Raw genomic sequence first — 12,119 nt, 5'->3', positions numbered from 1 at the left:
AGGGTGGAGAATTGCACTAGTGGTTAACTGTAATGGAGGGAAACCAGAAAATATTCACAGAGGAGGTCAAATTTGGTTTGCATCTTGGATGAATCAAAGCTAGCCAGAAGGATGAAGGGGAATGGATAGTCAAAGCAAAGAGAACAGATACATGCCAAAGTTCAGAAGATGAAACAGCAATTAAATACTTGTGGTTGAGTGTAGTTGACAGTAGAGACAACCAAGTAATGGAAAGTCTTGCATGCTTTGCAAAAACCTCTGAACATTCAAAAGACTGTCAGGTACAATACATACTTGATTTATTTGAGAAGCTGCACTCTTTCAAAGTCATTTTTAGGTCTGAGGTCACAAGATGGCATCCCTTGGAGAATATGGCCAGCACACATGCTTCTTTGGCCCTCAAAGTTATTTTACTAGTTTGAATTAGTTATTAACATTTAACAAATAAGAGATTTCAGATGAAGATCCACATTTCCAGCTTTGATTAAAATATCAGAAGATCCCAACAGGTGTGGGGATCACACCTATAATCCTAGCACATTGGGAGGCCGATGTGGGAGGATCTTTCGAGCTCAGGAGTTCAAGACCAGCCTGGGCAACATAGCAAGATCTTGTCTCTACTAAAAAAAAAAAAAATTAATAAGCCAGGTATGGCGGTGCATGCCTACAGTCTCAACTACTCAGAAGGCTGATGCAGGAGAATCACTTGAGCCTGGGAAGTTGAGGCTGCAGTGAGCTGTGATCATGCCACTGCACTCCAGTCTGAGCAACAGAGTGAGACCCATCTTAAAAGAAAATATCAGAAGATCTAAACACTGGGATTGTGTTTCCATGTTGCAGTTGACTGCAGTGAAATGGTAGCTGTCCCTTTTAGACAGAACGCGCACACTCTAGTTTACCAGAGTTCCCATCTGGCCGACTAACAGGATTTGACTTTGCATCTCCTGCACAGGGAAGATAAATGTGTACTCAATATAAACATCACATCTGTGAAGGGATGCATCGGTGAACCCCCATCACCTTAGCAAATGAGTGACCGCTTGGAAGGATCAAGCAGAAAAAGTATTGATTTTGGGCAGTGATTCCTAGACTTTAACGTGCACACAAATCACCTGGGGTCTTGTTAAAATACAAATTCTGGTCCAGTAGGTCATAGTGAAGCCTGAGATCACACATTTCTAACAAGCTTCCAGATGATACTAATGCTGCTGGTCCCAGGACCACACTTTGAGTAGCAAAGGGCCACGGGGCCTTGGCATTGCACTCTACCCTGAGAGTCAGGGTTCTTCTGGGACTAGAGCTTATCCTCTCTGCTGAAACAGAGTCTCTTCTAATTGGAGTCAGCCCTGGATTGGGGCTGCCCTGGGGATGGAAGTTGAGAGAAGACAAAATAATCAGTGTGTTATTCCTTCCAGAGTTTTGTAGAACTTGTGGAAAGTGAAGTGACAGTTATTGACATCTTTCATGTGTTCCAGGTTATCTCAATCAACATGCACACACACCACCACCACCAATGACAACAACATCTATAAGGTAAGAAAAGAGAAGGGGTAAGAAAGTGCACACCAGAGCCAAACCACCTGGGTTCATATCCCAGTTCTGCCATTTATTAGCTGTGTGACTTTAAATGTTACTAACATCTCTCTGCCTCAGTTTCCCATCACCAAAATTGGGGATCATAATAGTACCTACCTCATAAGTTGTTGTGAAAATTAAGTGATGACACATGGATAGTGCCCAGGACAGTATCTGGCATCTAGAAAGTGCCCAACATATATTTGCTATTAATAATATCCCTTCCATGTAAATGAAGAAAACAAGGCTAGCAGAAGTTAATTAATGTGGGCAGAGATTAAGTAGGGGGGCCAGTTTTTTCTTTCCAATGACCTCAAGGAGTAAGGAACATAAAGGCCCAAATGAGACCATATCTGGAGAGAAAACAGTCCACACCCTTCCTTGAGGCCCTTTTCTATCCTATTCTCCAGTTTAGTCTTGTCTCAGAGACACTGGCTCATGGTAATAATTACAACAGTAAAAGTTATTGAATATCTCATTTAATTCTCACAACAGTTTTATGATGTAGGCACTATTGCATTGTTATTCCTCAATTTTGCAGATGCATGTTTAGAGACTTCCCCAAACTCACATACTTGGTAAGTTCCAATTATGTATAAAGTCGTCCAGAAAATAGAACAGGGAAGAATACTCCCCAACTGACTCTATAAGACCACTATCACCCTACCACTAAAACCAGATAAGGATATTACAGAAAAAGAAGGCTGCAGATGGATATTCTTCATGATTATACATGTAAAACTGCAAAACAAAGTATTAGCACATTGAATCCAACAATACATAAAAAGGATAATATACTATGATGAGTAGTGCTTCATCCCAGAAATGCAAGGTTGGTTTAACATTCGAAAACAAACCAAGTAGTTTACCAAATTCACAAACAAAAAAGAAAAACAGATTATCTCAATAGATGCAGAAAAAACTCATTTGCAAATATTTAACAACATTCATTTCTAATAAAAATTTTCAGCAATGTAGAACCTGAAGAGAACCATGTAGCATCTTCAAATAACCTACAGCAAACGCCATAATGAAAGAATAAATGCTTTCCTCTGAGGGTAGGAACAAAACAAGTATGTTCACTATCACTGCTTCTATTCAACATTGTACTAAAGGTTCTAACCAGTGCAGTAGTGCAAAGAGAAAAGCGGCATTCAGATAGGAAAGAAGTAAAACTCTCTTTATTCACAGATGACGTGGTCATCTATGCAGAATATCTGATAGAAGCAACAAATAAGCTACTAGAACCAACAATTGAGTTTAGTGAAGTTGCAGGATACAATCTCAAGATACAAAAATCTATTAGATATCTATATGATGCCAATAAACAACCAGAAATTGAAATTAATGAACAATACCATTCACAATAACATCAAAAATATTAAATACTTAGAGATAAATCTGACAAAAGATGTGAAAAACTTATACTATGAAAATTACTAACTACTGCCAAGAGAAGTTAAAGACCAAAATAGGCCAGGCATGGTGGCTCATGTGTGTAAACCCAGCACTTTGGGAGACCGAGGCAGGTGGATTACTTGAAGTCAGGAGTTCAAGACCAGCCTGGCCAACACAGTGAAACCCTGTATCTACTAAAAATACAAAAATTAGCTGAGTGTGGTGGTGCATGCCTGTAATCCCAGCTATTCAGGAGGCTGAGGCAAGAGAATCGCTTTAACCTGGGAGGCAGAGGTTGTGGTGAGCCCAGATCGTACCACTGCACTCCAACGTGGGCAACAGAGACTCCATCTCAAAATAAATAAATACATACATACATACATACATACATACATACATACATACATACATAAAATGTTGGTCTTGAACCTATGTTTATAGGTTCAAGAAAACTCAATATTGTTAAGATGATGTAAAATTTCCCAACTTGATGTACAGATTCAATGAAATCCAAACAGAAATCTCCAGGAAGAATTTTTTGTAGAAATTGTCATATTCTAAAATGTATATGGTGCAAAGGACCTAAAATAACCAAGATACCTCTGGGGAAAAAAAAGGAACAAAGTTGTAATGCTAACACCATCCAAGACTTATTACAAAGTTGTAATAATCAAGACAGTGTAATACTTGCATAAAAGATGATAAATAGATCAATGACATAGCATACAAAAATCCATAAATAACCCCATATATATGGACAGCTGATTTTTAACAAACATGCAAAGGTAATTCAGTGGAGAAATTAAAGTTGCTTCAAAAATGTACTGAGAAAATTAGATACCCATATGCCAAAAGAAAAATGAACTCCTATCCATACTTCACATCATATATAAATCTTAATTCAAAATAGGTTGTAGATATAAATATAAATCCTAAAATTATAAAACATTTAGGGCATTGAAAAATTTAATCTTGATCTAGGCAAAGATTTTTTAGATTCATCATCAAAAGTATGACCCAAAAAGGAACAAACTGAGAAACTGGATTTCATCAAATTAAAAATTTCTTGCTCTTTAAAAGACACTGTGAAGAGAATATAAGACAAGCTACGGAGTTAGAGAACCATATGTCTGATCAGTCATATAGTTTATAAAAAATTTATATCTCAAATATATAAAGAACTCCCGAAACTTAAGAAAACAAGCCAATTTTTTAAATGGCCAAAATACTTGAACAGACACTTCACCAAAGGAGACATACAGATGGGACGTATGTAATGGAAAGAGACTCAATCATTAATCTTTAGGGAAATGCAAATTAAAATCACATATCACTACTATGCCAATTAGAATGGTTAAAATAGAACTTTTGACCAGGTACAGCGGCTCATGCCTATAATCCCAGCACTTTGGAAGGCTAAGGTGACAGAACTGCTTGAGCTTAGGAGTTCAAGACCAGCCTGAGCAACATAGTGAAACCCCGTCTCTACCCAAAATATTTAATACAAAAAATTGGCCAGACATGGTGGCATGCACCTGTGGCCCCAGCTATTGGGAGGCTGAAGTGGGAGGATCACTTGACCCCAAGAAGGTCAAGGTTACAGTGAACCAAGATTGCACCACTACACTCCAGCCTCCTGGGTGAGACCCCAGGAGTGAAATCCCATCTCAAAAAAAAAAAAAAAAAGAAAGAAAGAAAAAGAAAATAGAACTCTTATATACTGCTAGTGGCAATGTAAAATGGTACAATCACTTTAGAAAATGGTTTCTCAGTTTCTTAAAAAGTTAAACATGTACTTACAATACGAACCAGACATTCTACTCCTGTGTTTACCCATGAACAAATGAAAGCATATGTCTTGCAGGAAAACAGCGTGTTGCATGGCAGCAGTGTGACACCATCTTGAAGGGAAACCACCAAGATGACCAACGTGTGACTCCTGCCTACCAAGATGTTCCTGTAGCTTAGATAACCCTTCATAAAGACAACTATCTAACCTATCCAGTAGTCAAGAGTTTTGCAAGAAAGTCTGAGACATGACTAGCTGCACATGTTTTATCAAAAAAGCTTACTATAGGAAGAATATGTTTTTTAGGGTGAATGCAGTGAGCCAACATCCTGTGGCTTCCCAAGACATTGCTCCTGTTTGTAAGTCCCTGTTAAATGTTTCTTCCTGAGAAACTAGATTTGTCAGGCTTGTCCTTTGACCTCTCATTGTGTAACATGTTTATACAAAAAGTAAGTTTGTTTTTAGTATCCAAGAACTGTAAAAGACCCAAATGCTCAACAACAGGTGAATTAAACTAACTGTGGTATATCCATACAATGGAATACTACTCAGCAATAGAAATAGTGAAATATTGATATATGCTACCATGTGGATAGATCTCAAAATAATTATGCGGAGTGAAGTAAACTCAACAAAAACTAGTGAATACTGTATTATTCCACTTTTATAAAATTGTAGGAAATCCAAACTAATATATACCAACAGAAGCAGATCAATGGTTGTCTGGGAAGGTAGGTAGAAAGAATTAGAAAGGGCCACAAGGAAACTTTTAAGGGTGATGCATAAGTTCATTATCCTGATGTGTCAATGGTTTCACTGGTGTAGACTTATGTCAAAACGTATCAAATTGTACACTTTAAATATGTGCAGTTCATTATATGTCAATTATACCTCAAAAGGCTGTTTTTTAAGAGTAATTTTCTTTTTTCTTTTTTTTTTTTTTGGAAACAATGTCTTTCTCTGTCACCCAGGCTGGAGTGCAATGGCTCAATCTCGGCTCACTGCAACCTCTGCCTCCCAGGTTCAAGTGATTCTCCTGCCTCAGCCTCCCGAGTAGCTGGGACTACAAGTGTGCACCACCACACCCAGCTAATTTTTGTATTTTCAGTAGGGACGGGGTTTCACCATGTTGGTCAGGATGGTCTTGATCTCTTGACCTCGTTATCTGCCCGCTTTGGCCTCCCAAAGTGTTGGGGTTACAGGCGTGAGCCACTGCGCCCGGCCAGGGTAATAAAAATTTTTAACTGCATGCAGTTTTTAACTAGATGCATCACTGGATCAATTTCTACAAACCAGGTGGGTGACTGAGTGGGTGGATGGATATGGTCACCTTTCCTTCACTTGTGGCCTAAGAAATAGGATGTTTCCCCATGGGTTTTTTCAACAAGCCTTTCCTTCACCTTGGGGCTCATTTTTCTTCCAGTTCATACCACGTTTATTGTCTCAACTCCTGCCACCTCTAAGGACCAATCGCTTGATCACTAATTGCATTGCCATTGGATTGATCTCCCTCTGGGACTGGATGACATTTATTAGTTCAGAGCTTTTCATTTTCTTACCTCATCCAGGAATCTGCCTTAGCACACAAAAGGCACTCAATAAAGATTTTCTGGTTAATTGATTTACTGATTAATTCATTGGAAAAGCTATCAATTCTATAAGGCATGTATTTTTTTCAAACTCCAATGGGATTTAGGTAAATTGGGTTTTTACTAAACTGCTTGCCTTCCAAAAAAAAAAAAAGGATGGGATTTTTGTCTTCCATATTTTTCATAATTGCCACGTAATGCATTTATAATCAGAAAATCAGCTCTAAAAATAACTAAACAAGAAAATACACCACTTAAAATTTAAAAACAATTGCCCCAACAGATTCAGTGGTAACTCTGGCTAAATTAAACTGGGTCTTTCCAGTGTCTGTGTTTTTCCAGAGGTTGGCATCCTACCCTCCTCTCCTCTCTAAGTCTAAAGTGGTTCTGGAAGACTCAAATAGAAACCACAGAGTGCACTAAAACAACAGATTCATGGAACAGGGCAAGCAGGAAAAAGCGCCAAAGTCCGCCAAAGTTGTCTGCTTAGGCAGAAGCCCTGACCCAGCACATTTCTCAGAAGGCTGCATCTATATTTATAGCTTTGAAAAGCTTTTGGGAACATGGAACTTTCAGGCTGGTGGAATCCTGGCTCTGAGCGGTACTAGGAACACCATGTTCCCTTCTGGCTTGGATCACAAGAGAGCCACGTGTTGGGTTCATGAGTCCTTTACTGACCCCAGGGGAGACATCTGGCTCTCTGTGCCTTCATTTCTTCCCTTGTTTAATGGAGTTTATTTTGTCCCACTTGACTCATAGCGCATACAAAACTAAAGGCACCATTTACTTAGTACTTATTACACCTGAGGCACTGGGTCAAAAATCATTTCATTTTCACAGACAGCACTATTTTTTAATCCCCATTCTACAGATAGTATAACTGAGGTTCATGAAGATTAAGGAATTTACCCAAGGTTCACACAGCCAAGTAAGTGGTGGATCAACGATTTGAACTCTCAAGTCCTAGGTTTCAACCTCTAACGTGCTATGGGATCCAGATTTGTGATTAGATGTAATAAAGTATAAACAGAAGAGTGAAGGGAACAACCATTTATTGAGCCTCTGTTATGTTATGAAGCCAGCATATTACATGAGTCACAAATATGAACTGCTCTCAAGTTGAAAGGTGAAAGTAATAGCATGTTTCTCTGTCTGCACCAAACATAATCCAGTTCAAACCCAACCTCATACCCCAAGAGAACAAGGTTACCACAAAGTTGAGTTACCAGTCGTTTATTAGACCTCTCCCAAGTGAGGTGTGGTGGCTCATACCTGTAATCCCAGCACTTTGGGAGGCCAAAGCAGGAAGATTATTTAAGGCCAGAAGTTTGAGACCAGCCTAGATAACAAAGTGAGACCCTTGCCTCCAGAAAAAGAATTTAGCCAGGTGTGGTGGTGTGCTCCTGTAGGCCCAGTTACTTAGGAGGCTGAGGCAGGATTGCTTGAGCCCGGGAGTTGGAGATTGCAGTGAACTATGTGACTGAGCCACTGCACTCTAGCCTGGGCAACAGAGCAAGACCCTATCTCAAATAAATAAGTAAATAAATAAATAAATAAATAAATAAATAAATAGATTCTCCCAATCATCTCCAAGCCCCACTTCCTCTTTGTGTGATCCTGGAAAGCCCCAAGTCACATTCGGTGCCTAGCCTCCCACCGAGTATTCAAAGGTGCCATAAGTTCTGTTTCCCACTTGGGAGAGGGTAGTGGCCAGCAAACCCACGGGTCACCCACCGTTCAGAGCCTGGCCTCAGGATATCCTCCTATGATTCACAGGTCCCTGCCCCTATCATCTGGCTTTTCAGAGAAAACCACCCAGACACTGCTTTTGAGCAAACCTCACTAAGGAGCTAAAACCCTTTCTTCCTTCCTGGACTCCTGAGATCCAACAGCTTAAGAAAAATTCTGTTAACCCTTCCCAAGGAGGAGACAGTACAAACTCAAACCTTAAGGACACAAAGACCCTTCCATCCTCCTGGGCCAGAGAAGAGAAAGAACGTCTCATCCTTCACTGATGAATATCCAGCTGAGAAAATAAGACAACTCGTTCCTCAGCAGGCCATTCTGCCATGTTAAATTCCTAATGAGTGGTCCTGCTGCACCTACATTATCCCATTTAATCCTCACCTACATTGTCCCATTTAATCCTCACAACAGTTCTGAGCCGTTTGCTTGCAGGTGTGAGCAAGGATGCACTGCTCGATCACACTCTACCCAAGAGGAAAGAGCCTCAGTATGAGAAGGTCACAAGCCCTTCTGATCACACTCTATCCAAGAGGACACAGCCTCAGTATGAGAGGGTCACAAGCCCTTCATCTTAGGGAGGCAGAGTTTTGGGAGGAAGAGATCTGCAAGAGAGAAGAAAGAAAGGGAGCCTTCCCCAGCCAACCAGCCAGATCAGCCAAAACCACCCAGGTTATCAGGGATGGGAAGAGGTATCATTGCCAAGTAGTAGCTAAGGTTACTGTTAATATTTATTAAGCATCTCCTATATCCAGGTAAAATGCTAACCTTCTTAATTGTATTGCCCCATTTCATCTCCCAGCCACCAGGAAACAGAAGTATTATTGCTCCAATTTTATAGAAGAGGAAACTAAGGTTTATAGAAATCAGAGAGCCTTTCTAAGGTCTTGGGGGCAGCAAGTGCTAGAGGTAGAATTGGATCTCAGGCAACTATATCACCTTTACCACCCAAACCCATGAGGCAGCCGTTATTACCCTCTTTTCACAACTGAGGAGGCCAAAGCAGGAGGATTGCTTGAGACCAGGAGTTCAAGACCAACCTGGACAACAATGTGAAACCCCCATCTCTCAAAAAAAAAAAAAATTAATTACCCAGGCATGGTGGCATGGGCCTGTAGTCCTAACTTGAAGAGGTAAAGTAATCTTCTCAGATCAGTGATAAAGCCAGAATCCCATTCCTCACTAAAGTCGGTCCACTATCACACCAGCTCACACCAAAGAAAGTACTTTGAAAAGCTCAGGAGAACCCAAACCAATTTTCCCCCTAGATTTCAGTGTGTCCTTGCCTTTAAGGGAAACTTTATGTCTTTTCTCAGGCTGTTGGATCACGGGGGCTAGGAAGAAAGAAAAAGATTGCTGTTCCTTGAAGGACTTCATTCAAACAGTGACCACTTGATCTATGCTAGAAAAAATTATAAAAATCTCTGAAAATAATAACAGCAAATTTTTATATGGCACTTACTTTGTGCCAGGCTCTGTTATAAGCAATTTATAAACATATTAACTGTTCAGTCCTCCAAACAACTTTATTAGGTCAGTACCACTGGTAGGCTCTTAAAAGTTTAACAACCAGCTCTCAATGGGAAAGCTTTGATTTGCAGCACTTGCCAATGTCCCTAGTGTAAACACTCCCACTGTGGCCAGTTGTAAGCTATCAGTGTAATGTCATGATCTTGGCGTTGGGAAGAAATGCCTATCACACATCACTGGGAAGATGTACATCATGTATCACTGGAAAGGGACATATATTACGTATCATTGCCACCATGCAGACACAGTAGACATAAGTAGCCTCAAGAGCATAGATAATAGTAAAATGGAGTAAAATAATTAGGAATTGACGAGTTTGGAGCATTTATTACCTTTAGTTTTAATTGCAAGCTTATAAAATTTAATTTTTAATAAAGGCTGTATTTAACAACCAGCTTGCAAAGTGTCTGATAATTAAACAGTTGGCTTTCATGTGTTTGCTCTGGCTTCAGCATATAACTGGCTAGTGCTATTATTGCTATTTTATAGAGGAGGAAACTGAGACACAGAAAGACTACATAATTTGCAAAAGGCTACATAGCTAGAAAATGGCAAAGCCAGAATTCAGACCTGAGCAATCTGGCTCCAGAATCTGTGCTCTTAACCACCCTATCTATGGCTTCTCTTGCAAGACTGCTGTGTCTTTGTCCAGACTGTAGCCTGTAGGTTTTCCTTTGTGCTTCTCTGGGTATGTGCACCAACTGCATTTGATAGGTGCGTCACAGCAAGGCTGTAGTGCAGTTTCTCTCCAGGACCTTGGGAAAGAGTTTAAGGCATCCATTTGTATACGCAGCAACACATCTGGGGCCCTGTGACTGGGCTGCAGAGGATCACACCTAGCTGTACCCCTGAGCTGGCTGCCTAGGCCCTGCCCTCGAGGCCTGGCTGCGCCTGCGTTCAACCGCACATCCATTATGGAAAGGAGGATCCCTTAATGTAGCGCAAATTATAGCTGGAACACAAGCAAATTGCCCGCTTTTACTAGCACATAAACTGAGCGGAACCTTTGAGATAGATCCGCATTACCCTAAACGGCATCCATAATTCATACCTGCAGCAGATATGCCTCCCTCTCCCAGGGCTGGAGCCGATCTATTATTGATGGGCCCCTTAGAAGGCCACGACAGAGTGTTTCTCATGCTCCAGCCATCTGCCGGCGTGGTCAATTCCTCAGGCGGCGGCAGCACGTTTATTCATCAGAATCAACTCCCAATTAGTTTCCTAGCAGGACCCAGGGGGGATTTATTTGAGGAATCAAAGTGAGTGTTTCTAGAACAGTACCCCCAGCCCCACTCCTGTGACGCTAATCAATACATACAGAACCAGCGAGCAGCAGGTGAGCATTCGTTTTCACTCAGAAATGCTGCTGCCTTTGGAAATCATGGAGAGCAAAACTAAAAAGCAATACCCCTTCCTCTCCACCAAGAGTCGGATGGCCAGGAGTTTCTTTCTGTCTATGAAGAAGTCAGTCACTGGGTCGTCAGAGCACAGGATTTTATTTTTTTAGTTTTTGGAAACAGAGTCTTGCTCTGTTGCCCAGGCTGGAGTGCGGTGAGGCAATCTCAGCTCACTGCAAGCTCCACCTCCCGGGTTCAAACAATTCTCCTGCCTCCCGAATAGCTGGGATTACAGGCACGCACCACCACGCCCGGCAATTTTGTATTTTTAGTAGAGATAGGGTTTCACTATGTTGGCCAGGCTGGTCTCGAACTCCTGACCTCAAGAAATCCACCCGTCTCAGCCTCCCAAAGTGCTGGGATTACAGGCGTGAGCCACCTCACCAGAGCACAGGATTTAAATGACCGTCAAGAGCAGAAGTTTCCCACCCCACCTGGGTGGCAGAAAGGAAAGTAGCAATTCTATTCAAGGCTTTTTATGAAAGATCTAATAACAACCCTGTGACATAGGTATTTATTATTCTCCCCATTTTTCAGATGGAGAAACTGAGGTTAAGTAACTGGCCCAAGGTCACACAGCTAGTAGATCACAGTGACAAGACTTGCATGCAGAAAACCTGATTCCAAAGCCCATGGGCTTAACCACTACTCCATGCTGCCATCTGCAGGAAGAGGAAGGGGAACCTACAAGCTATTTCCAGGGGGTCACAAACACCTAATGAAATGTGGACATTTCGCTACAAAAGACCCCAGCTGGCTCACAAAAACCCAGCCTTGGGTTAAAAAGAGTTAAATAAAGAGCAAGCACTGTTTTTTGTGTTATTTCTATTTTATGTTGTGATGTATTGCTTTATTGAATGATTAATTTTTAAATGACCACATGCATTAATGGCTATTAATAAATATAGCTGGTTTTAAAAGACTGCATCTTTTTTGAGTGAGTATTTGGTCGGGAGGGAGACAGAGGATGGATCATGAAAGGCGTACAGGAATACTCAACATTTAAAAGGCCATCAGGGTTTAGAGCTGAAAGGAAACATTCATCAGACACTCACATCGGAGAAACACCTTCCCAGGTGTCAGGCTTTGTGTCTGACC

This window comes from Macaca mulatta, chromosome 20 (genome assembly GCF_049350105.2).
Source record: "Macaca mulatta isolate MMU2019108-1 chromosome 20, T2T-MMU8v2.0, whole genome shotgun sequence".
Classification (NCBI taxonomy): Eukaryota; Metazoa; Chordata; class Mammalia; order Primates; family Cercopithecidae; genus Macaca; species Macaca mulatta.
Note: the sequence above shows the minus strand (reverse complement) of the source record.